The 25755-nt window shown below is 52.4% G+C and overlaps 1 protein-coding gene across 1 annotated transcript in view; it reads left to right on the forward strand.

The window, feature by feature from the left end:
- The window catches only part of SMAD6 (SMAD family member 6), a 76366-nt gene that overhangs the window by 15210 nt on the left and 35401 nt on the right, over positions 1-25755 (forward strand). The window lies entirely within an intron of this gene.

The following is a 25755-nucleotide window of genomic DNA, read 5'->3' on the forward strand; positions in this document are numbered from 1 at the left end:
TAGCCTGGATGGATGGGTGATTTTTTGACATCCCCTGCCCCCCTCCCACCCCAGTAATGGTGGAAACTCCCATTTGCCGAGGTGCTTTAGAGCTCCAGGTATTGGGGTGTGTTCACAGATACAGTCTCTTTTGATCTCTGTCTTCCCAGAGCTTGGCCTGATGTGTGGCTCAGGCAGGAAGCAGCAGACCCCAGAGCACCTGCAAGAACCAGGAGAGAGCACCCTCTGGAGGGGCATCTCCAGGGCCCCTATGTCTGGGATGACCACCCAGTCATCCCTGAGCACTGTGATACTGGCCCGAGAGCAGACCCCTGCTGCTCCTTACTGTGGACGAGAGCTGCATGGTCCACATGAGAAAATGTGCTGCCTGGTGGCTTCAAATTCTGAGGGGCTAAGGGAACTGGGAAGGAAGTTTGGGGTTTGTGGTGTGGGGATGGGGGGATCAAATGGGGTTGCTGGGTGTTGGTCTGAGTTCGAGGTTATTTGTCTCAGGAGGTGAGTGGAGCATTCCTCACGTGGTCACCCAGGTACCTGCCAGGGATATCATGCATCTCCTCCCATTCTGGGGGCTCGCGCTGTTCAGCTTTTCCAGCTTCGTGCTGTGGGAATCTGAGGGCCCATGGGTTGACACTGCCCTTGCCTCCTGGGAGCTCATAGGGGTTATGATGCCATCACCCTGGAGGACAGGCCCAGGGAGGGAGGCCCTGCAGGGTGAGGAGAAGTCCCAGTGGGGTGACAGGTCTCCGGATGAAGGCAGGAGTCATCCAGGCTAGGATGGAATGCAGGGCTTGCCCAAGGGCAGTGCAGGAGGTGAGGTTAGAAAGCTGACGGACAGAATGTGTTGGGCCAGGCCAGCCTGTTTGATGTTCAAGGACAGATAATAATGCTGCTGCTGACAACAGTTGACATTTATTGACACTCATTACTTAGCACTTTGCTAAGAGCTAGTCATCCTCCATTTCATTGACTCCTTATTGCAACGCAGTGAGACAGCTATGACTCCTGTGTTTTATAGGTGGGGAAACTGAGGCTCACTGCTGGGCCAGCTGCCCAAATTCCTGAATTGTAAGTGGCAGGCTCCAGGCCAGGAGCTTGAGCGGTGTGACTGCCCAGCCCTCCTGCCCTGAGGGTCCTGCCTGGCATTCCACAGCTAGGGTTCCCATCCCCTTTGCTGAGACATACCCTGCCAGGGATGGGGGAGGGGGGCACAAGGGAGTGTGATCAAAAAGATCCCGGGGACAGCCTGGCCCTGTTTTAGAACCGGGGATCGGGGTTGCAGGGGTAGCGAGAGGCCTAGAGCTCTGTGCTCCTTGTCACCACTGGACAAACCCTGCAGACTACCCAGAGGCCACAGCGGCCAGCTGCCCCAGCCCCTCTGTCTCCCTGAGTCCTGGCAGGCTGCTGCGGCTGCTGAGAGGCTGGCCCCTCACCTGAGCAGGACGTCTGCAGCCCCAGGACAGAGACCCGTCTTGTCTGCCTTACACCACGGCAGTCCAGTGCCCAGCGTGGAGCTGTCTGTTTTTATCCAGCTCCAGGGTTGCTGCTTCACTTTCTTGGCTGTTGTTGGGCCACTTTTAGGGGGTGGTGGGCATTGTGAGGCACAGTCAATAGCCAGGGCAAGGAAGGACACGTGGGTGGCAGGGTTGGGGGGATGGCAGGAGAGACTTTCTAGTTGTGGCTCTCTGCTGAGTGGTTAACAGGACACTCTCATCTGATCTGTTTATCAGCTCCTAGGTGCATGTTTCCTGCTAAACAGATGACCAAAGCTCACAGGGGACAAGTGACTCCACTAGGATTGCTCAGTGACGGGTAGACACAGAGTTTCTGCTAGATCTAAAGACTCTGACGCCCAGAGTCTTGAAGGCCTAGAAATCCCTTTTGGGGTGACTTCAGATGCTTGACACCCTGGATTCCTTGCCTAACTCAGGGCCTGGGTGCTGCCTCTGCCTATCTAAAGTCCCCTCAGGCTATCCACCCCACCCACACGCCACCCCAGGCATAACCTCTACCTTTCTCTCATTCCCTTGATTTCAGTTTAGTTTGGGGAGGACAACAAGGTTAGCTAGTTAAATTCATACTAAGGTGTGAATGGCTGATTGACAACCCGTCTGGGCAATTTGAAGGTGGACTATGCCATAATTGCAGGATAAAGGGCCACACAGGCATGGCCATTGTGAGGAGGGTTGAGGGAGGAGGGCAGGGTTCTCTTGGCTCTTGACTGCTCTAGGCTAGAAGAACAGAATGAGTACCGCACCAGGAGCATTATGCCCTGGGTGAGGAGGAGAAGCCAGATCAGGCTCTGTGTTTGGTGCTGAGTGGGCGTTGGGCCATTTAAGGAGAGCCTGAAGTGCTGTGTTGCTGTAGAAGCCAGGCCTTCTTCACTCCAATGCCATGGGGCCCGGGGTGCAGCACTAGGCCAGTTCTTCAGGGACCAGTGACTCCCCTCTGGTATCCTATTGCAGTGCCTATTGGGTAACTCTTCGAATGCTTTATTGAGCACCTACTGTACACTAGATGCGGTGTAAGCTGCCAGGCACAGGGACTGAGCTGTCCCTTCGCTGACCTTGGATGTGAGTACTGGTATCTCGGTCGTCAGAGCATGCTGCGTCAGTGAGAGCGAGCCCCCTCATTTTAAAGAGGGGGAGGCCCAGCGAAGGAGGGGGCTACGTGGGATCATGTGTGGGTTGGGAGCTCAGCTGCATGTGGGTGCCTTTCCTCCACCAATCAGAACGTAAGCTTCTCGAGGGCACACCGCTCATTCTCTAGGATTCCTGCATTCTGTAGATTGACGGAGTTTGGGAGCAGAGGCTCAGAGAGGTTAGAAGAGTGGCTGAGGGCCGCACTGCAGGCATAAGCAAGTATGGTCACAGCCCCGGTGGGGCTGCACTGCTCAAACACCTGCCTCCTTTCATCTCCGTGGTCTCCGGAGAGGTACCCTTTGGGGTCAGTGCGGTCGATGCCCCTTGTCAGCGTCGACGAAAGCTGGGGGAGGAGCACGTTGGCACAGTGCTGGTTCCTGCGCCTTCCTCCTTCTCGGGCCCAAGGTGCTCTCCTTGGATACTCCCATCTAATAGACTCTAGAGCTGCTTGTTCGCCAAGGTGCCCCATTCAGGTCAGGCTGTCTGTGCTGAGCCTCTGTAGCCTAATCGGCTGAAGAGCATGGGCTGTGCACCCCTGGGGCCCTGGGTTCAAGTCCCAGCTGTGCCCTTCCTTCCCTAGTTGTGGGACTTTGGTGGCAGGCACTTAACCGCTATGAGATGATGCCTGTGAATCAGCCAAGGCTTGGCATGACGGCTTATGGTAGATGTGGCCGTGACAGCGTGGCAGCTGCTGTGCTTATAGCTGGAAGCACAGATAAAAAATGACATTATCTCCATTCTCACGGTACTCAGATAGGTGAAGACATGGTAATAATAAGTGGTAGAAGAGGCAGTCTAGGGGAAGAAGAGATTAGTGATTGACCCTTGGTGTGGTAGGGAGGCAGTCCTGGAAGTCTTCCTGGAAGAGGTGATACCCAAGTTGAGTTTTATGGGATAACTAGGAGTCTACAAAAGAGACAAGGTTTGAGGGGAGTAGACGTGTTCCAGGTAGAAGAAATAGGAGGTGCCAAGGTCTGGAGGTGTGAAAACAGCTTCATGCTGAAAAAGCAAAGAATTTAGAGAGGTTAGGAAGCAAAGCCTGTGTGACAGTTAGAGCCTGGGTGACATTGCTGTCCCATGACAGTGCTCATTGCCCATAGGTCTAGGGGTGCTGTGTGCCAAGTGAGTGGTTTAGGAGGGATCGTGGAGGGTGGGGGAGTTTTAGCTGCAAAGAGGGTTTCATTTGGCTTTGGGAAGCAGGAAAGAAGTCTTACCTGGAGTTCGAGGCAGATGGTACCCTGACAGAGTTAGACTTGAACCTACATTGGTTCAAGTGGGGACAGATTCAGAGCTGGCTTTTGGATCAAGTGGTCCACACTTGCCCTGCCTACCCCGCAGGTCAGGCTCCGACCTGGAGGTGGTGGGCCAGGACTGACGCTGGACTCCCGGGTCAGGACCACCTTGCCATCTCCAATTCAGAAGTGGCCCCGGACTCCTTGCCTTCTCCCAGGGCAGGGTGGGGGAGAAGGACATTCACCTCTGAGTTCACCGTGGGCAGCATTTGGGACTTGCATCAAGCCTCTTTCATGTGTTTTTGTTTTTTTTTTAAGATTTTATTTATTTATTCATGAGATACACAGAGAAAGGGAGAGAGAGGCAGAGACACAGGCAGAGGGAGAAGAAGCAGGCTCCACGCAGGGAGCCTGATGTGGGACTCGATCCAGGGACTCCAAGATCATGCCCTGGGCCGAAGGCAGGTGCTAAACCACTGAGCCACCCAGGGATCCCTCTTTCATGTGTTTTTGTTAGTTTTGACCAACCAACCAAAGTGGGGAGGGGAAAGCTGCCTTCTCTCCTTCAAAACTCCTGGGTGTGTCACAAAAGGACCCTTCTTCCTGGGCTGTTTGTTTGGCGCTGGAGTAGAGGTGGCGACCGGTGAAGGGCAGCCGTGACAGAGGTGCCTGCAGCAGCCCTGGAGGACCAGGCAGCTGTGGAGGGGTCCGGCCAACCTGGCTTGCCAAGAAGCAGTGTAGGATGGCAAGCAGCACACTGGAGTGGCTTCCAGGCTTGGCTTTGAGCTTTATCCAGTGGTGTGATCTGGGGCAAGCACCTCACCTCTCTTGTCTCAGTTTGCTCAGCTGTATATTGGGCCATTGGGCCACTGATCTCAGGGGCTCCTTGGTAATGATGTGTTCCAGGCAGAGAGTACCTGCTCCAGGGCCACAATGGGTTGTGCATGGAACTGGGCTTCCGGCCTGCAGTAGCTTAGCTTCCCATCATTGGCCCAAAGCTACTGTGCCTGGGACAAGGCCATGCAGAGGCCATGCAGAGGCAGGGGCTCAGTGTCCTCCCGGCTTTGGATCACTAAACCTCAGGGACTGGAGTAGGGGTCCACTTGACTGATGAAGAATCCAAGGCCCAGAGAGGGCAGCTGATGTGCCCAAGATCACATGGCTTTTATATCCTTTGGGATCCCTGACAAAGGACCCCAGGGCCAGTGTGTTTCCTGATGCTGGGCTTTGGGATGACAAGTCAAAATATTGAACATTTATTAAGAACCTACTGCAGGTGATATAAAGCAAAGAAAGCCTGGACCTTCCCCTTTAGGATCTAATGGTTTAGAAGGAAAGGTAGACAGCAAGCAAAGAATGCTGAATGATTACGTGTCCTCAGTGCTGTGGAGATGTGGGCAAGGCTCAGCACCAGCATAGAAATGAGGGCAGGGGATGCTGTTGGGGTGGGGACGGGGTGTTCAGGGAAAGCATCAAGGAGAAAGTGATCCCGGGTTGGGTTTTGTAGGGTGGGTAGGAGTTCACCAAGAAGACAGCAGGATATAGACAGCCTGTCAGATAGAAGGAACAGCTCAGGCAGAGGCAAGGAGGTGCGCAGTAGCCTGTGTGTTCTGAATTTGTTTGTGGCTAGAATATGTGAGAGATGGGGGAATAGGGAAAGATGAATCCTAAGAGATCGTCGTGAATCTGGAAGAATGGACTGGAACAGAGGGATTGTGATCACTGGGATCAGAGGAACCCCGGGATATACTCGGTCCTGAAGGGGCCCTGGACCTTGTCTGGCATCCAGCGTGGGGCTTAGCCCATAGCTGGAGGTCACTGTAGAATGAATGAAGGAAGGAAGGAAGGAATGTTTTGGTTTTGGTTTTTGGGTGTGTGTGTGTGTGTGTGTTTGTTTTCCCTCCGCCTGGGACAAAGAGATCCAGAGTGAGAGAGGACACATAAGATCCTAACACACATTTGAGAATCACAGTTAACGCAGAGCTCTGTGCCAGGCTCTCTCTAAGTGCCATGTATGCATTCATTCGTGGAATCTTCCCAACAGCTCTGTGAGGTAGCGACTTTTGTTAGCCAAATTACAGAAGTCACTGAGGCTCAGAGAGGTTATCCAGCTAGGAAACAATAGAAGTGGTGATCTGGCCCCTGCTGGGCTCCCCGCCTCTGGCACGGCTCCCCCTGCCCCCTGGAAGATGCAGGACTGACATAATTCTTGCTTCTCTTGGCACATCTGTGCCCGCGGGTACCTGAGATTTGGCATGAACAACTATCACCAGGTCCCAGAGCCGCTCGGCTCATCGGATGGTTGCCGGATGAATAAAAGAATGATGAGTGGCATGGCAGGTGGGTGGGTTTCTGAGGGGTGTTGTGGAGTCAAGGGGGCATCCTCTTCCCATCCAGGGTGGTTTGGCTCGAGCTGGAGGCAGCCAGCACCCCCCACCCCTTCCTATACCTCAAGCGGCCTGTGTCTCTGGGAGAACCAGCAGGTTTTCTGAGCAGATCTGAAATTCAGAAAATGCACTTGGTTGCATCCAGCCTAATCACAACCATCTGTATGCCGGGCTCTGTGGCTCGCCCTCCTCCTGTCCCCCTGGCACGCTTTCCCTGGGCGTCTGTAACAATCGGGAGCCGCACTCGAAAGTTTCCTTGTCAGGGTAGAGTGGTTGTTGCCAAGAGCTCCTTCTTTGATGCAGAAAGTATATCCTGAAGGTACTTTGTCAGATGTTTTTATATTAAACATTCTCCCTCCATGGCCCTTGGCTGCCAAGGGAAGTGGAGATGCATCGCTCTCCTGGTTGCTCTTTGTGGAAAGAATTCCTGGTGTTTATGGGCCCTTTCCCCACACCACCCCAGTCAGGGCCTGGCACCCTCGGCCAGCGAGGGGAAGGCCTTGGGGGTGGCATCCCTGCAGAGCAGAGGCTGCCCTGGCCTGAGGGCGGGATGCTACCCTCACCCCGTGGAGGAAGCTCCTGGGTTTGGCAAAACAGAGGTCTCCTGTCTGGAGGAGGCATCAAAGCTACTGCCCCAGACTGCAAGGTGAATCATTGCCAGGACTTTAATTGATCTTTAAAGGGAGAGGTAGGAGCTCAGAGATGGGAGCCTGGAAACCATTTTAATCTCGGAGTTGTCCAGGGTTGTGCCAGCATGGGACAGAGCTGGGGAGAAGCGGCTGGGCTTTGGGCCTTCCGTGCCAGCTGGGGGAGAAGGCGGGGAGGTAGGCTCCAGCACACAGCCTGGGCTCCCAGCGGGGGCAGAGAGCACCTGTTCTAGCGCCGGCCCTGGCCCCTTGGGCTGAGTGGGCTGAAGCAGGGGCACCCAGAGGCACCTCCGTAGACAGGCTGTCTGCATCAGGAAGTCCCAGGCCGTGTCTCTCTCCCCCTCTGCCTGTCTCTGCTTACCTTCTTCTGTCCTCTCGTCCGCCGCCTTACATCTGGCACCAAGAAGATATGCTCCCCAGCTGCCGTGAGGCTGTGTGGTCTTCTGCAAAGCATGCATCTGCTCTGGGCCCTAGGGTCTGCCCAGCTAGGCTGAGGGGTGTGGAGGGTCCTTCCAACCCACCCCCAGAGTTGCAGGAAGAAGAGGGGACCCTTTATAAAGCAAGGACTCCAGGCTTCTCTCAGGGGGCAAATGCTGGGAGTAGGGTTTGGGGGGCTTGACTGTGCCCGGCTCAGGCCTGGTGTGCAGTAGGTACTGGGATTGTGTCTATGATTCACAGAAGGGCCCCCAGAGGGCTTAGAACAGAACAGGTTTCACAGGGATGCCGTGGTTTCTCCACACCCCTGGACTCACTCAGCTCATGTTGTCTGTCTCAGGCTCAAGGAAGCCCTGATTTGGGTTGGCGGAGCCCTGCTCTTTGACCTGAGAGAGGAGCCGAGGATGGCAGGGAGGGCCCGTCTCCTCCTTCCTGGCTGCTTAGCTGTGTCTTGGCTGCCCACCCTCTTCCTCATGGGGCAGAGGCCAGAGAGAGCCCCAGGGGCTTCCTTCTGAGTTTAATGGTAGTGCCACACTGGTCTGGGGGCCAGGAGACCCAGCTCCCAGTCCTGGCTCTGTCCCATATCTCTTGGTGGTCTCAAACAGCTTTGGCTTCTCCATCTGTAAAATGGGTCAGTTGGTATATTGGTCCTAGACCCTCTTTACGCATTAGAGTTCCCTGAGGAGGTTTTAAAAAGCCCAGACTCCCTTCCAGAATGGTTGGGGAGGGTCAGGCCATCAGGATTTTTAAAAATTCCCCAGGTAATTCTAATATGCAGCCAGAGCTGAGAACCCAGTTCTAGGAGCGCCTGGGGGAGCTCAGTGGGTTAAGCATTCGGCTCAGGTCACTATCCCAGGGTCCTGGGATCAAGCCCCCAGTTGGGCTCCCTGATCAGCCGGGTGTCTGCTTCTCCCTTTCCCTCTGCCCCTCCCTCTGCTTGTGCTCTCTCGCTCTCAAATAAGTAAATAAAATCTTAAAAAAAAAAAAAATGACCCCACAAAAGAACCCAGTTCTAGAGGGATCTAGAACATCCAGGCCATCTTCCCATCAAGGCAGAGCCTTTTCTATAGCAGGCCCCCAGCCTATACTTGATCACTTCTGGGGATGGCTACACATCTTAAAACGGGTGTCGTAACTTCCCGTTTTCAAGTAAGAAAACCGAGTGTGGGAGGTAGTTCCAGGGACTTGCTCAAGTCACTCAGACGTTCGCTCAGCTGCTCCTTGAGGCTGGTGTAGTTTTCGTCTTCTGCAGTCAGGTGGGTTCTCTGATGGCTCAATAAAGCTTGAGGCAGCCCCACTGCCCTCCGCGTTGCCCTGACGCCTCCCTTGGTGTGAGTAGCTTTACTAAAGGTAAAATGGGCCACTCAGCTCTGCGCAAGCCTGCTTCTGGACCTTGAAGCAAGGTGTGGAGTGAGGTGTGTCGATGATGGGATGCTTGGGCACCCAGCAGGCAGGGATGGAAAGCTCAGGCTTTGGGGCCAGACAGACCTGCAGTGTAAATCACTTAGCCTCCCTTTTGCAGCCTTACTCCACTTCTCACAAGTGGGCACCATGGAGATCTCGTGTGTGTGGTGCCTGGTGCGTGTTTGGTGTTCCGTAGGTGATAATGAGGTGCCCCGGTGACCGAGTACCAGCATGCAGGATAGGATTGCATGAAGCAGAAGGTACCCAAGGTGGGGCCTTCTCAGGAAACAGAGCCTAATTGGAAAGATTGGGGGGAAAATCACTTCCTAGAGAGGCAGGGTAAATGTTGTTTCTTAGGGGAACAGTGGAGGCTGGGAGATAGCAGCTGCCCAGGGCAGCTGCAGGGGATGCTGGGAGTGGAGCTGGGGCGAAGGTCAGATGGAGGGTTTCACCAGGTCCACAGGGAAGAGGGCACCCCAGGTCACGGGGCTGATGAGCAGAGGCCAGGTGATGTCAAGATGCTTCTCTGGGAGTGGTCCTCGCGGAGCATTCGTAAGTGAGGCCCATGGCAGGCCCTTGACATCGCTTTGGGGATGGCCAGACTTTTCTCTGTGGTGGGCCATGGCTGGGTGCCCCAGATTGATTGATGGATGGATAGACTGTATCCTTCGAGGACGGGTTTGTATGGCCCAAGAGTGTAGAGTTTTGTTTGTGTAATGTAAACTTTTTATTGGTGTATATAATATGTGCGCGGAAAACCGCATATATCACAAGTGAACGGTTTTTCCAAACGGAGCATATTTGTGTTACTGTTGCCCAGATCAAGAAACATAACGTGACCTCAAAAGCCCCCTTTCATGTGCCTTTCCAGTCATTTCCCACCCCACCGCTCGCTCCGCATGGGTAACTGAGCTCTATTCTGACTTAGAATAGGCTAATTTTCCTGTTTCTGAAGCTGGCACAAATGGAAACCTATACTAAGGGCTTTTCTTTTTTTCTTTCTTTCTTTTTTTTTTTTTTTTTAAATTGACATATAACATGGTATTGGTTTTAGGTGTGCAGCATGGTTTTTGATGTACGCATGTATTAAGAACAATCACCACGTAAATTTTGTTAACATTCCCAACCACGTAGTGACAATTTCTCTTTCTTGTGATGAGAACGTAGTGACAATTTCTCTTTCTTGTGATGAGAACGTCTAAGGTCTACCCCCTTAGCTACTTTCAAATACACAATCCAGTACTGTTAACAGCGTTGTACATTATATCCCCAGGAATATTTATCTCATGACTGGAATTTTGTCCCTTTGGACCACTGCCCTCTACCCCTCTGCTTCTGGCAGTCACCAGCCCTGTGGGTTCTTCTTTAATGCAGCAGAATGTTCCTGAGGCTCATCCGTATTGTTGTGAATACCTGCGATCGCTCAGTCGTTGCTGGACTAGTATTCCATGGGCGCGTGCCATGGTTCTCCTAGGCTGATGTATCCATCTGGGTACTGATGGGCACCTGGGCAGTTTCCAGTTTTTGGCTCCTACCCATGGCGTTACAATAAGTGGACATAAGGACACATATCTAGCTGGGAGCGGAATCGCTGGGCTGGGCATTAAATGTGTGGTTAGCTTTATTCCATGCACTGCCCGGCTGTTGTTCCAAGACCATGGTGTTCAGTGAGAAATGCTTCTAGGATGAACAGTCGGTTCATTCCACCCATTTTACAGCTGAGACCGGAGAGGGGCAGTGCCTGGCCTTGGCCGCACGCCTCCCAGTGGATTCACCCTACCTCCCTGCTTCACCCCTAAGGTAGGATTTTAGCTCCCTGCCCTTTCCAAAGGCCCTGGGCGGTGCACTCTGGGAAAAACAAAAAGGAGAAAAGAGGGAAAGGAAACCAAACATTGGAAAAGAAGTGTGTTTCCAATAAACTGGGCCTTTCACCAGTAGCCAAACTATTACATTCCTGTACCCCGGGAGCAGTCGGCCGGTTTTGCCGCTCTGGGCTGTAAATCTTGCTGGGCGTTGGGCTGGGACTCTCGCATCGTCCCCCGGACACACAGACAGGCAGTGTCCTTCGGGGCCTCGGATCCTGGGGCATCGGGGTGACATGTCGTTGTTTGCGTGGTCTGGCCGTGCCCCAGGGGGGGCTCTGGCAACCGGGGAGCCTAGCCCTTCTGAGGGAGCAGTGTGTGAGTTACCGTAAGAGATTTTCTCTGCCCGCCCACCCCCTCCCTTTCTTGGGTGCTTTGATGGGTTGGAGGTGTTTATAGGCTTGATTCATGACCGAGTTACCAGGGTTTTCCACGGAAATAACTTATTAAAGGGGCCGTGCACACTGCGACATTGAAGTCTGCAGAGGGGCGCGCATCAAAGGCGGCCCTCCAGAGCCAGGCAGTTCCACTGGCCGCTGCTCAGCCCCGGCCCAGGAGGGGCAGGAGGGGGCTGGGCCTCGGCTGCAGGAAAAACACTTGGGCTTAAGAAAACACTCCCCAGACAAACCCAAATTCAGGTCCACGGAAAAAAAAAAAAAAAAAAAGAGGGGAAAGTGAAAGCCCAGCATTCCAGGCCAGCCCTCCATCGGACCCTCCTGCCCAGATGTGGGGACATATGTGGGTACCTGGCTGACGCATGGTGCCCAGACTTCTGCTATCATGCCTGCACCTCCCCTTGGCCCCAGGCTGTTGCTTGGAAGGCAGTGCCAAGGCGCGGGCTGCCTGCTGCCTTTTGCCAGGGATGGGTGGGGGAGACGTTAGGGGTGGAGGGATCTTTGGGTTCTCCCCTTCCTGAGAGCGCCCTTCCTTTGACTTAATTACATCTGATTTGTCCTTTGAGGGCTGACTAAAAGCCTTCCTTTTCCAGGAAGCCTTCAGGGATTGGAAGGCCCACAGTGGCTTCTCTTTTTTGCTCAACTTTCAGTGGTTTTCACCTCCATACTGTTCCCTTGCAGGGAGTCGACTTTGCTTTGAGTTTATCAAACCTTGGCCCCAACCAGACTGTGTGAATGCCTTCTGGGCAGGACCTGGGTCTGCTTCTGCCCCTCGGGGTTGTAACCACGAAACCGGTGACCCTGCTGCCTGGCATAGCCTACCTCGTGCAGGAAGAAAGACATGGCTTGGAGTCGTTCCCTGAAACTCAATCCTGGTTCTTTCACCAAAATAACAATTGTAGTAGAAAGAGTAATAATAATGGCCAAAATCTGAGGGTGAAACATGTGGCAGGCACTGTACATGTTTCTTGTTCCTCATACACTTTCAGTAGATATGGCCTATTACTACGTATCCCATTTTACAGATGAGAAAACAGAGGCTCACAGGGGAGAAGTAATTTACCCAAGAACAACAAGCTAATTAGTGGCAGTGGGGTTTGAACCCAGATCTGCCTGACTCCGGAGCTTGTGTCCTTGGACAAGTCACTACCATTCTCCGGGTGGGACCACACCCTCATTCTGGCAGTGAGTTCACAGACTGCTTGGAGAAACCAGACGAGCCCTCATGAGGCTGCACAGGATTTATTTTTTGTTTTGGTTTATTGAGATACAATCTGTATACAGTAAAATGTTTTCAAAGTGTTCTAGGAATTTTGAGTTATGTAACCACTGTCACCCAGTGAAGATATAGAACATTCCCATCAGCTCCAAAAAGTTCCTTGGTGTCCTTTGTGGTCAGCTCTTACCCCAGCCCCTAGCTGCCGGAAACCCCTGATCTGATTTCTACCTCTGTAGCTTGGCCTTTTCTAGAATGTCCTACGGATTTCATCATACAACACGTAGTCTTTTGTGGTTTTTTTCTTTAACTCAGAAAAATGCTTTGAGACCCAGCCATGTTGTTTCATGGATGGACATTTGGGTTATTTCCAGTATTTTTGTCTATGAACATGTGTGTTCAGGTTCTTGTGTGAAGGAAAGTTTTTTTTTTTAAAGGTTTTATTTATTTATTCATGAGAGACAGAGAGAGAGAGAGAGGCAGAGACAGGCAGAGAGAAAGGGAGAAGCAGGCTCCATGCAGGGAGCCCGATGCGGGATTTGATCCCGGGTCCCCAGGATCAGGCCCTGGGCTGAAGGCGGCGCTACACCACTGAGCCACCCAGGGATCCCCTGAAAGAGAGTTTTCACTTCACTTGGGTAGATACCTAGGATTGGAATTGCTGGGTGTATGGTTAAAGGAATATTTAACTTCACAAAAAAACTGCTCCACTGTTTTCCCAAATGGTTGTACCATTTTGTAACCTCACCGGCAGCGTAGGAGAGCTCCAGTTACTCTACGTCCTGACCAGCGCTCGGTGGGGTCTGTCAATTTTTTTTTTTAATAATAAATTTATTTTTTATTGGTGTTCAATTTGCCAACATACAGAATAACACCCAGGGGTCTGTCAATTTTTATTTGAGTTATTCTAATAGATGTATACTGGTAGCTCTTGGAGGTATTAATTCACATTTTTCTAATGATGAATGATGTTGAACACCTTTTTCATATACTTATTTGCGATCTGTGTATCTTTGGTGAAGTGTCTGTTCAAATCTTTGCACATTTTTTTTCTGTTGGGTGGATTTCTTTCTTATTGAATTTGGAGAGGTCTTTATATATTCTGGTTCTCTGTCCTTTAAAAGATACGTGTTTTGCAAATACTTTCTCCTAGACTGTGGCTTGTCTTTTCATTTTCATAATGGAATCTTTTGAAGAACAGAAAATTTTAATTACGCTGAAGGTCCAGTTTATTAATTGTTTCTTCTCACGCTTTCTGTGCTGTATAACTCTGCCAAACCCAAGGTCAGAATGATTTTTCTCCTGGGTTTTCTTCCAAAACTTTTGTAGTTTTAGGTTTTATATTGAGGTTTTTAATCCATGATAAGTTACTTTTTGTATAAGGTGTGAGAAAAGGGCCTAGGTTCTGCATGCATGTATATGTGTGTATGGAAGTCCAATTGTTCTAGTCCCATTTTTTTTGAAAAGACTACTCTTTTTCTTTTGAGTTATGTTGACCCCTTTGTCAAAAACCAGTTGATGTTACGTGTTCTCTTTCTGGACTGTGTTGTGTTTCATTGTCTACGTTGCCTTTCCCTTTACCAATACCATGCTGTCTTCATTACTGTGGCTTCATAGTAAGTTTTGAAATAAGTAGCATGAGTCTTCTGACTTCTTTCTTTTTTTCAGAGTTGTTTTGGCTCTTCTAAACATTTGCATTTTTATATTAATTGTATGATCAGTTGTTGATTTCTACAAAAAAGGCCTGCTGGGATTTTGACTGGGATTGCGTTGAATCCGTATACTATATACATCAATTTGGGCAGAATTGACCTCTTGACAAAATTGAGTCTTCCCATCGATGAATATGGCATACCTCTAAATATATTTAGATCTTTGATTTCTCTCATCAGTGAATACAGATCTTGCCTATCATTGTTAGATTTTTACCAATGTAATTCACATTTCTTGGTACTTTTGTAAATTATAAAACATTTTCCAATTATTACTAATATATATAGAAACACAATTAGTTTTTTTTTTTAAGATTTTATTTATTTATTCATGAGAGACACAGAGAGAAAGAGAGGCAGAGACACAGGCAGAGGGAGAGGCAGGCTCCATGCAGGGAGCCTGATGTGGGACTTGATCCCAGGACTCCAGGATCACACCCTGAGCCGAAGGCAGATGCTCAATCACTGGGCCACCCAGGTGTCCCAAACACAATTGGTTTTTAAATATTGACTTTGTAAGCACAGGATTTTAATGGCTTGGGTGCTGGTATTGGGTCCCATGTTTCAGAGGAAGAGTTGCAAAATGGAGATTTTTTTTTGTTTCTCCTGGACTCTCAGGAATATCACCTCTGCCCAGTGACAGTTCCCTAATATGCTCAAGTGTGAATTTATCCTACTAAGACATGTGGCGTCTTGGATGAGTTGCCACAGCCTCAGTCTGTGAAATGGAAAGCAGTGGAGAGGACTGGATCAGATGACTTGGTCAGATCCTTTCCAGCTCTGAGCTTGACGCTCACACAAACTACAGGGTGGGAGCTTGGGAAGGGAGCTGAGTCCGGATCCTAGGGAACCCTCCCTTTATTTCACAGAACTGAGGGGGGAGGGGGTACTTGCCTGGGGTGGTCATACTGGGGCTGACACTGATGAGAGGATGGGTCTCCTGTTCCCAAATCCCAAATCCGGTCCCTCACCCCTGATTCGGATGGGAAAAAACAGCCCAGCAAGGCAGCCCAGCGGGAGGTGACTCCACAGCTGGGAGGGAGGGAGAGGCTGGGGAGGAGGCCATCAGTGCTGGCAGCCATGAGGCTGCCAGGAGCTGTGACCCTCAGAAGTGGCCAGTTCACGTTTGGCTGTTTTCAAAGTATAAAAGCACCGTGCTTGGAAATGCGGGTTTTGGCTGACCTCACCCCAAGTGTGGAGTTTAAAGGCCTTTGTAACTCTTTGGTTTGGAACCGGGTCTGGGCATGGCTGAGGAAAACACTGGAACCCATTAGCGCTCGTTCCAGTTGCTCTGCCTCTAGGAGAGGGAAGCAACCTCCTCTCCCCTTAGCACTACTGACAGCCCAGGAACCTGAAGGGTACAAGCAAGGGGAAGAGAGGAAGGGCAAGGAGGCGAGTCCTCGGCCATCGAGGACCCAGCCTGGCCTCTGTTGGATAGTGCCAGGAGCAGCTCAGCATTTAATGCCTCTTTGCCTCATTTTTCCTGGTACCTTTCTGAGTTATCCCATTTTATAGTTGAAGAAACTGAGGCTCAAAGAGGTTTCACTTCTCTACCAGACTCACTCAAGGAGCAGGTGAAGGAGCTGTGACTTGAATTCAAGTTTTCTCTGAACTCCAAAGCTGGTGGGATGGGGAGGAGCTGCTAATGGGCACAGGCTTTCTGTTGGGGTGATAGAAATGGCCTGGGACTAAATAGTGGCAAGTGTACTCAGTGCTACTGAGCTGTACATTTAAAAATGGTTAAGTGATTAATTTCATATTAAAAAAAATCTGGTGTGCCCTTTGACCCCACAGCAGGCTCGTTGGTGTGGGTGAGAGTCTGGGCCCTGGCACCTGGGCCTCCTGGTTGGTGGGACTGCCCGGGCTCCAGGCAGAAGGTCAGGCAGGGGCTTTGGCCAGCTGAGCCACAGCCGGGTTGGCTTTTGCACGCCGTCCCCCTCTTTAAGGTTAGAGAGAAACATAGACCCTGGCAGCCTCCCCAAGAGGATGCTGGGACACTGTCCCAGAGCTCTTGATCCACACAAAAGAGGTAGGACCCAGGGTGACCGTGGCTTGCTGGCCACCAAAGCCATGCCATAGTCCAGGACTGGGCTGGAGCCAGAGTGGCTGCCCTGGTGCCCGCTTGGTTGGCCTCTGGTCTCTGTCCCTTGGCACCGCTGGCAGTGATGGCTCTTTCCCCCACAAGAGCCTTCCCCTTTGGGAGGGAAATCGGGGAATGAAGTCAAAACCTAACTGCCCATGTTTTTTAGAGATGCATAATGAAGGATGTTGGGGAAATAATTTGAGGTACTTCGGCCAAAACAAACAAGCAAATCACTAAATAAAAGGGGCTACACGAAGCCATCTTGATCATTGTTGAAGCTGAGAATGAGTGCAGGTTGGGTTCTGAGAAGCAGAACCTACGATGCGGACAGACGTGGCTCATGGGGTGGGGGGCATGTTTTCGGGAGAAGGGGGTGAGGGAGGCAGGATGGGGCGGCGGCAAGGACGTGGCCTCCAGCTGGAGTCCAGCCTCAGCCTCATCCATGGGGAGCTCCAGAGCCAGGACCGCACGGCGGAGTTGGTCAAGTGGTGAGCCACGGGGTCAGCCTTCTGTTCCCACATCAGTCATTGGCTGTCAGCACGTGTGTGTACGTAAGCACGCGTGCACACACGCAGACACACACCCATGTTGGGAGGCTAATAAACACCTGACCAGGATGATTCTCCCAATAAGGGGCACCTGTGAGCCATTAATGGTCCTGACCTCCCAGTAGCCCTGGGTGGGGCAAAACCAGCACCCACTGCATGGATATATGGGAGTCTCTTGTGACTCATCCTTCTGCTTTTGGTGTATGGCTGAAAACTTTCATCATGGGGGAACAAAAAAAGAACTCCCTGCTGAAACAAGCTTCTGAGAAGCTAGGGAGAAAAAGGGAGCTCCCGCCCCTGCGTGCTGGCTTTATGCCAAGCACCTCACTGCCTTCCTTCACCTGGTGATCTCTTCAATCCCTTTGGGGTAGTCGAGACTCAGAGAAGTTAAGTAGCCCTAGGTCTAGGGCTGCCAGACTAAGCAAATAAAAACACAGGATATCCAGTTATATTTGAATTTCAGATTAACAGCAACAACACCTTTTGGTGTAAGCGTGTCCCACATTGTATCTGGGGGGGACAAGTTATCTGTCGTGTGCTTGAAATTCAAATTCTAATGGGGCGTCTTGCATTTTACCTGTCTAGGCCATGAATCTTAGGAGGTAGGAAGCTAAGATTTATACTCAGACGGGGCTGAGACTAACGCTTATGTTTTTCATCCCCAATGGGTCCAGCACTAACAAAGGATTTTCCGAGACGGCATCCTGCCCTGGCCTCATAAGGGTGCTGCTGATGGCAGAGCACATTAGAATCATTTGGTCGGCTCTGAAAAATTCTGATGCCTGGGCCCCACTCCAAATCAATGCCATCTGAGTCTCTGTTGGACACCTCTACCCCCAGTACTTTTTAAAAGCACCCCCGGTGAATCTAACATGCACCCAGGGCCGAGGATCATTGGCCTGGGTCCCCAGCTCTCCGTGTGCATGGCTGTGGAAAGGAATACACCAGACACCGAGAGGGGGCCCTCTGGTGCCTGGAAAGGACCCCAGAGCCCCTGCCCTGCCTTGGGCCCAGGAATGTGTTTGGGAGACGCAGGGAGCCCGGCCCTGTTCGTCACCTTCCCCAATTCGGCATCCTCCCACGGCTCTCTGCCACCAGCAGGCGGAAGTTCGGCCTGGCTCACAGGCCCTGCCCCAAACTGCCTGCATGCTAGGCCTTGCATGGCTCCATAGCTTTCCTCTTTTCTCAGAATGCCCTGCCGGTCTGTTTTTATTTACCTGGCCAACTCCTGTTCCTTTCAAAGGTCCAGGTCACGTAGGACATCCTCTCTGGAGCCTGCCCTAGCCCCCCACAGCAGAGCTGGTCACCCCAGCCTCCATCGGCTCATGGCAAAGACACAGTGATAGGGGTTCACTTCCTCGCAGGAATGTGCAAGGGGTCTGCTTGCCCCTCTCACTGCTAGCTGGGTGCTTGTCCCTGTCGGATGGTGGTGCTGGGTGCCGTGAGGTGCTCGGTAAATGGGTGTTGGATTGGAGGGAGGAGGAAGGATTTTGTTGAGGAGGTGGGGTCCCATCTTTCCTCATTACTCCTCTGTCCCCGGGAGGGTCCCCTCTTCCCTGGCTGACGCTTACGACCATGTGCCTGGAGCCTAGGCTCTGTGCAGCCCAAAGGTAAACAGGTTTATAATGACTCGAGGGGAAAAAAAAAGCATGTGAGCCAGGAAGTTGGGTAGTGCCAGCTGCAGGCCTGGGTAGGTGGAAAATTAGGCCCCTATGGCAAGCCCTGAGCCTTGGAGCTGGGCCCCGGCGGCCTGGGCTGAGCCTCTGCTTCCCAGAACTCCTCTGGATAAACACGGAAGGAAGTGAGGAGGGCAGCCTCCCCCCTTCTGAAGCAGGCCAGAAGGAGGCTGAGCGGCTGGGGAGGCTGGAGGGGGCCAGGACCCCACTTAGGAGAGGCCTAGGGCGCTTGCTCTTTTGGTATTAAAAGAATGGCTCTTAAAAAAAATTGTGGTAAAATACACATAACATAAAACTTATCGTTTTAACCGTTTTTAAGTGTGCAGTTCAGTGGCATCAAGTCCATTCATGTTGTTGTGCAACCGCCCCTGCCGTCCATTCGCAGAACTCTCTTCATCTTGCAGAAGGAGGATGGCTTTTTAAAGCCTCCTATTAAATTCTGTTGAAAATATAACTGAGAGATGATTTTTACAGCACTGGCCAGGGAGATGGATAAATAAAAGAGCCTCCTGCCCTCAGGGACCTCCTCTGTTGGTGTGACCCCCGTGAATATTGGGGGGGGGTGTGCATGCAGCAAGGGTCACAGCAAGCCAGGATGTTCCGAAGTAGAACAACAGCTCCCCGTTACACGGCCACCTCGCTTAGCTTCCTCTCTGTCCTCGTGTGTGTATTTTCACACCGTTGTGATGCCGTGGCATACAAGGTGACATTTTCTTTCGCTGCCTTCCTCAAGGACCATCACATGAGAATCGCTTTTCCGGGTTGCACCCCCAGGCTTCCAGATGTTTCCTGGCAGCCCTGCTTTGCCCAGGGAGTGGTTCTATGTGGGGGCTTTGGCTGCACGTGGGGCCAGAGGACAGGTTCCGATGATGAGCTGAAATGCAGAGGAAGCAGGCCCCTTCTTTTTGAGCAAGGTCCTGGACAGTGGCTGCGGGGCATGCTTAGGTGGCATCTTGGAGGCCATGCAGGTGAATCCACAGGCATCAGTCTCGTGATCCTGTATCACCCGTGGGGAGCCAAGGCCCTCATTTGGCTGCAGATGGAACCCAGATGTGGATCCCCGAACCTGGCATCCTTGAGGACACAAGAGATGGCTGGTGGATGTCTGGCATTATGTGTGCATCTTCTCGGGGTTTCAGGTTGCCACTCACAGGGCCTCCTGCAGAGAGAGCCTAACCCCGGCTGTCTGTGTCCCAGTGTGGCTCCCTGGTCCTTCACAAGGAGGCAGAGGCAGGTGGCGCTGCTTTGGGACCTGGGGGGGGGGGGGGGGAGGGTGGCGGGGTGCAGCACTGAGGGCCCCTGATGAGGGAGGGGGCCGGGGAAGGCTGCCAGCGGCATCATTTTGGTTAGCTTAAAACACACCTCATGGCTTTTGTTTTTCAGAGAACATATGGCTCAGTATGGAAAGTTTGGGGGAAGCATAGAAAAGTGCAAAGGGAGGCAGGGAAGGGACCATAATCCTACCCTCCAGAGAGAATCACTGTTAATATTTGGCTTATTCTGTTTAAATTTTTTTTTCTGTTAAAAAAATACAATTTTGTATCCTGCCTTTCCCCCGCAGCATTATATAAATATTTTCTTGTGTCATGAACACTCTCCATAAACATGGTTTTTCATGGCTGCGTTCTATTCCAGCCTAGGGATCTGTTAGCTCTGACTTAGCAGCTGGTAAGTTGGACCCCCTGGCCCCCCAGGTGGGAAGATGAGCCCCAGCTGTGAGGAGGGCCCTGCCCACAGGGTGGGCTGTGGCTCTTGCGCCTTGAGCTCTCTCCGGCCACTTTGGGCTGCACTGCTCCCTGCCCGGGGCCTGACCCCAGGGAGGTGGACATGCAGCATGGGTGGCATTAATCACTGCCTCCGGGGATCTCTGGGTGGCTCAGCGGTTTAGTGCCTGCCTTTGGCCCAGGGCATGATCCTGGAGTCCCAGGATCGAGTCTTCCATCGGGCTCCCCACATGGAGCCTGCTTCTCCCTCTGCCTGTGTCTCTGCCTCTCTCTCCCCCTGTATCTCATGAATAAATAGATAAAATCATAAAAAAAAAAAAATCACTGCCTCCTTTGAGCTTCAGAAGCCCTCGGCATGAATGGTGTGGCTCTTCCAAGAAGCCTTCTCTGGTCACCCCAGTGTGGGGTGGCAAGTGGGTATCTGCCCTCCTCTCTCAAATGCTGGGAAGGAGGAGCCTTCACACACACTGCCCAGATTGTGTGCGCGTGTGTGTGTGTGCATGCGTGTGCGTGCATGTGCGTGCGTGCATGCAAGGTGAGCATCAGCCCTGCTGTGCCTGGCCTCTCCTTCCTTCACCGAGTGCTGGCTTTAGAGGAAGGCCGTGGCATTCACTAGCTGTGTGACTTTGGGCAGGTTCCATAACCCCTCTCCGAGTCTTGGCTTCTTCGTCTGTCAAATCAGAGTGATAATGCCCTGTTTGTTCGGTGGTCGTGTGAAGGAGAAGACGTAATAATATATCCCCGGTGCCTAGTGCTGTCCTAGCGAGTACGGTGGGTGCTTGATAAGTGGTGAGGGTGATTCTGGGTCCCAGCAGCTCTGAGACTGTACTGTCCTGTCGTCTCCCCTTTCACCCGCAGGAATGAGCGGCCCCATGGGGAACGGTTGACCCGAACGGCAGTTGACTTAGCCACAGTTGAGTGAACTATCTTTGCTCCCTGTTCCTCTGCCCACGCTTTGGTTGGGGAAACTGAGGCCACCCTGAAGTTCTGCCTACACTCCATGACTCTTGGCAGATCCCTTGAGGGGTGGCGTAGGAAACGTCTTTGGGGATTCAGGAACACACTGGATACATCAGTTGGTAAGCCAGGGAAATTAGCAGTAACGAGCTCATTTCGATAGCAATGAGCTGAGTCTCCCTCCAGCTGCCAGACATTTATGAGGCTGGCTGGGTGCCGGCGGCCCAAGGCCTCCAACGGCCCTCATCCCTCTGCCTTCCGGCTGGAAATAATTCGTATTTAAAAAATAACAATAATAAAAAAAAATCTCCATCTCCTCCGGCTCTCTGATTCCTTCAGGCCCAGGTGGGGAGATGGTGGGCGTCTTTGCTCTGTGAACTCCATGCGGGGCTGTAGACAGGAAAGGTCACCTGGCTTCCCCTCCCTTATCGGCCAAAAGGTAGGGCCGCTCTACCCATCTGAGCAGAACTGCCAAGGGGCTTCGCCTGGCAGGGACCCTCTCTGCGGCAGACCCTGCTCTTAGTGAGGAGAGAGTTGTTAGGATTCCAGGAGGATCCTGCAGCAAGGGCTTTGGGTCTTTTTCCTGCTCCAGGCCTGTTTCCCCATCTGTAAAGAAAGAAGAGATTGACAGGAGGATGTGTAACTTTGAGACCCAGCCTTATATGGAAACCGGAGTTCAGGGGTTGAGAGCTTCCAGTCCTGTCGAGGAACCCTAATTACCCGGGGCATGGGTTAAATGCAGATTGCCAGACCGACTGAGTCAGAATCTCCAGGGCAGGGCTCAGCAGTATACATTTCTGGGGCAATTTTGAAAATCAATATTAAATTAAACCAGCATACAATTCACCACGTTAAAGTGTGCAATTCTTTGGTCCTTGGTATATTTTCAGTGTCATGCAACATTGCCACCATGGAATTCCAGAAGGAATGTACATTTTTGAATAGGTGCCCCCAAGAGATTCTGTTGCCACCCATCCGTCTGGGTACCTCTGCAAGCGAGCGTCCCTGAGGGGTTGACTTGGACCCCAGGGGTATCAGGCAGTGAGGCCACTCCCTGCTGAGAGAATCTGGTGTTCAGGACCTCTGTGAGCTAAGGTGGAAGGGTCTCTGAGAGGAGGAGGCCAGGCCAGGGGAGAGGGGGTCTTATCTCCCCACAACTTCTGAGGGGAACACAGGCTCTTCCCCCATCTCTGGTCCAGTGTACCTCATACCTTGCGAGCCAGGCAGTGCTCACTCAGATCTGGTGACTATAACTTCCAGCTTGGGATGCTGAGGGCGGCTGGAGCTGCACAGTGATGGCCCATGGGGCTCCTCCCACCCCAAGGACACCTTCTCCTCTTTCTCAGCCCACTTCTGTGGGTGTCGGCATCCTCTCACTGCCCTGATCACCCACCCCTGCTCCGGACACTCAGGGCTGAGGTCCTGGTCCGTGTGAGCCACCCACGCCACACCCATCCTCTACAAACTGCCCTCCAAGCAACTTGGGGCAGCTGGGAACTTCACCCCCTAGCTGATAGGACTTTGCAAGGGTCACAGAGTCTGGGGGTAGGGGCAAGTTCCTGTAGTTTCCACCTTGTCAGTGAAAGGGACAGGTTCTTTCCCCATGCACCCTCAGCTTCCTGTAGACGGCACAGGAGGCTCTGCTCTGGCTTAGGATGTGTCTAGTGGTCTTGGGCGGGTCACGTCCCTTCAGGCAGCGAGATCCTGCACAAGGGCCTCTGCAGCCCTGAGCTTTGTGGTCTTAAGGCTCTCTGGGGACTCAACCCATAGCCCTCTGGCTGGTTGACCCTTCTCCTGGGGAAGGAGTGGCTGGATGGCTCTATGCCCCTTGTCTGATGCCTCTCACAGCTCTCAGGGTCACCATGGGTATTTCTGACCCAGTCCACAGTCAGCACCTCTTCCTGAGCCCCCAGCCTGACTGAAGGAAGCCCCCGTGGGTCAGTAGATGTGGCCTTTGCCTCTGTCCACTGGCCTCCCTGGCCCAAGACCTGGCTTTGCTTCTGGGCTTGGGTGCTTTTACAGAGTTCCTGCCTGACTCATCTGCACTGAAATTCTCTTTCCTTGGAGCTCTGGTGGGTCTGGCAGTCCCTAGAGGCTGTGCCTCCATGGTTAGTTAGCATGTGGTGGGCTGCACTCCTGCATGACCTTTGCCTCTTTGGGCCTCAGTTTCTACATCGGACATAACTGTTCCTTTCTAGCCCTGCCCCTCCATGAATTACCCCTGCCCTGGATGCACCAGCTCCCCGGGGAAGGCCGAGTGAATGGATGGTCGTACCCACCAGCCAGAGACCCTGCAGGGCCTTATTCCCATGGGATCCTGAGAGTCCTTTGCAAGTTTGTAGTGAGAATGTAGCAGCCGGGTTTGCTTTCTTAGAAGGGTTGGTGGCTCTGTGGTAGGCCAGTTTTCTCCCAGGGTTCCAACCAATCCCCCACTCCCAGCCAATCCCACAAGGTTGACTTGGGTGGCATTCTCTTGGGGTGGCTGGTGGTAGGACTCGGATGCTGAGCAAGAGGCCTCTGGGCTGGCATGGAGTCAGTTTCTGCACCTGTAGAATGGGTCTCTCCACCTGAAAGGGCTTTTGTGAGTAGGAAATGAGATGATACCTGCTGAGACCTGAGGAGATCCTCTCTTCCTGGCCATCAACATCACTGATGTTCTCGTTATATACAGAGGAGTGAAGAGGCTCCCAAAGGCATCCAGTGGCTTGTTCATTCTGCCAGTTAGTGAAGGAGCCCGACCCACGTTTTGCCCCATTGCAATAGCACTTCCTCTTTCTTTGCTTTTTTTTTTTTTTTTTTTTTACATAACACATGATTAACACAGCACATTTAGAAAATAAGCACGAAGGAAACACAAGTTATCCTTACCTCTACCAACCTGAAAGGAAATCATTATTTTTTAATTAGCTTGGAATACTCTTTTTCTTGTCATTCTCTTTGTTAGCAAAAGACAGGCAGCAGAAATCGGCTGTATACTATTGCCAAATGGCAAGAAGATAGCCACGCAGAGTGCATCTAGCTGTCCCTGTGACAACACCGAGAATGTCTATAATTTGGCAAATATTCTGTGTGACTTTTAAAGGGCGCTTCGTATCTGTCTCACGGTTGTGCAATACTCACCAAGACCCCAGGTCTGGACATGTAGGTTGTCGCAGAGATTTTTTTTTTTTTTTTTTTAACTATCATAAATACTGCGGCTTGGCGAGCATCCTCGTGCATATGTCTGTGTGCATCGGTGGTTATTTAGGATAAGTTCCTAGAAGTGGGGCTGCTAGGTCAAAGGCCATGCAGTTAAGGTCAGAATGCCCTCCGGAAAGGCCGTATCCGTTTTCTCCCCCAGCAGCCGTGGAAGAGAGGGCCCGGATCTTGTAACTCACAACCCTTTGCTATTTCCAAACTGTGAGCCCAGAAAGAGTTGGAAAAAAAAAAAAAAAAAAAAAAACAGAAAAACAAAAAAACCACTGCACTGGGAGCGACTTCCTGCCAGAGGAAGGGAGGCATTTGGTAAATAGTCCACTCCCAGTTTTTGAGTGGATGCTCTGAGGCCTGCCTTCGGGCCAGGCCACTTGGGAACCTACAGAAAAGCCGAGAGCTGCTCCGTGGTCCCATCCACTGGGCCAGGGGAGACGGTGAACACCTGAAAGGCCACCGGAGCCTGAGCCCTGGCCATGGGACAAGTTCAGGCGGAGGGCAGGGCCACGGCCGCCTGGGCCACCTCCATCCCTAGCATCTGGTCCAGTGCTTGGAAGGGACGAGACGTGCGGTGAATATTTGTCGAATCACAAACAGCAGCTTGTTACCAACGGAAGCCGGCGTGAGCTCTTTGAAGTAGGCTCTGAGTCTTGTTCACAGCTGGCTGTACTCCGCGCCTAGAACAGTGTCCGTTCTCCAGAAACACTGGCCGGGCGAACGAAGGCTCCGTGGGACAGACAAGCCCGAGAAGGTGGTGAAGGGGCAGTCCAGGTCTCCGTGAGGAAGGGGGACGAGGTGTCACTGTGCTGCTGCTCATACGCCCCTCGCCTGTCTCGTCGGTGCTAGAAGGCACTGGCCAGGGAGTCTGGTGCTGGGTTTGTGCCCCAACTCCTGTGTCCCCAGGGTAGCTGGCCACCTGTTGGAGCCTCAGTTTTCTTGAGGGACCAAACTTTGTTCTCAGGGCCTCCTGTGGCTCTTGGGCCAAGGATCTGGGCGTCTGTGGACCAGATGGAGTCAGGGAAGGGTGGCATTTGGCAAGACATCGGCCCCAGACCTCCAGTAAGATGGGAGCCCCGCAGGTGACCTCTGTCCTACCCTAGCCCTGCCCCAGCCCTCAGCAGGGCTCTCTCAGATGGCTGGTGGCCTTCCCTGAGGAGTGGGTATGGAAGTAAGGTGATCCAGCCCTTCTCCAGTGGTGTCCCTCTGTTTTGAATAAGGTGGTGGACTGTTTGAGAGAGGCCTCCTTCTCCCCCTCTCTCTTCCCTCCCTCCCTCTCTCCATCCCTCCACCTGATTCCCCACACTCCCCCTCTGCTTAGGCTAAGAGAAGCTCTTCCTCCTTTTACTTTGCCATCTTGGGCTTGTAGCCTCAAGATCTGAGTGCTGAGCCCATTTGGTTGGTGAGGACACTAAGCACCAGAAGAGCGAAGCTTGCTGCAGCACCAAGCCCCTGGTGCAGCGGTGGCCCTGGCACAGGGCAGAGAATCAACCCGGGGAGGCTGGGACTTCAGCCCAGCCTCTGCCTCCGGCTTGCCGTGTGACGAGTCCTGTTTACTCTCCGGGCCTCAGCTCATCCACAGAGCGAGAGTGGGTGTGTGGTACATGAGCTCTTGAGCTCCTTCCCACCTCTGCTTCTCTGTCTCTAGG

The sequence above is a fragment of the Canis lupus genome, chromosome 30 (genome assembly GCF_011100685.1).
Source record: "Canis lupus familiaris isolate Mischka breed German Shepherd chromosome 30, alternate assembly UU_Cfam_GSD_1.0, whole genome shotgun sequence".
NCBI lineage: Eukaryota > Metazoa > Chordata > Mammalia > Carnivora > Canidae > Canis > Canis lupus.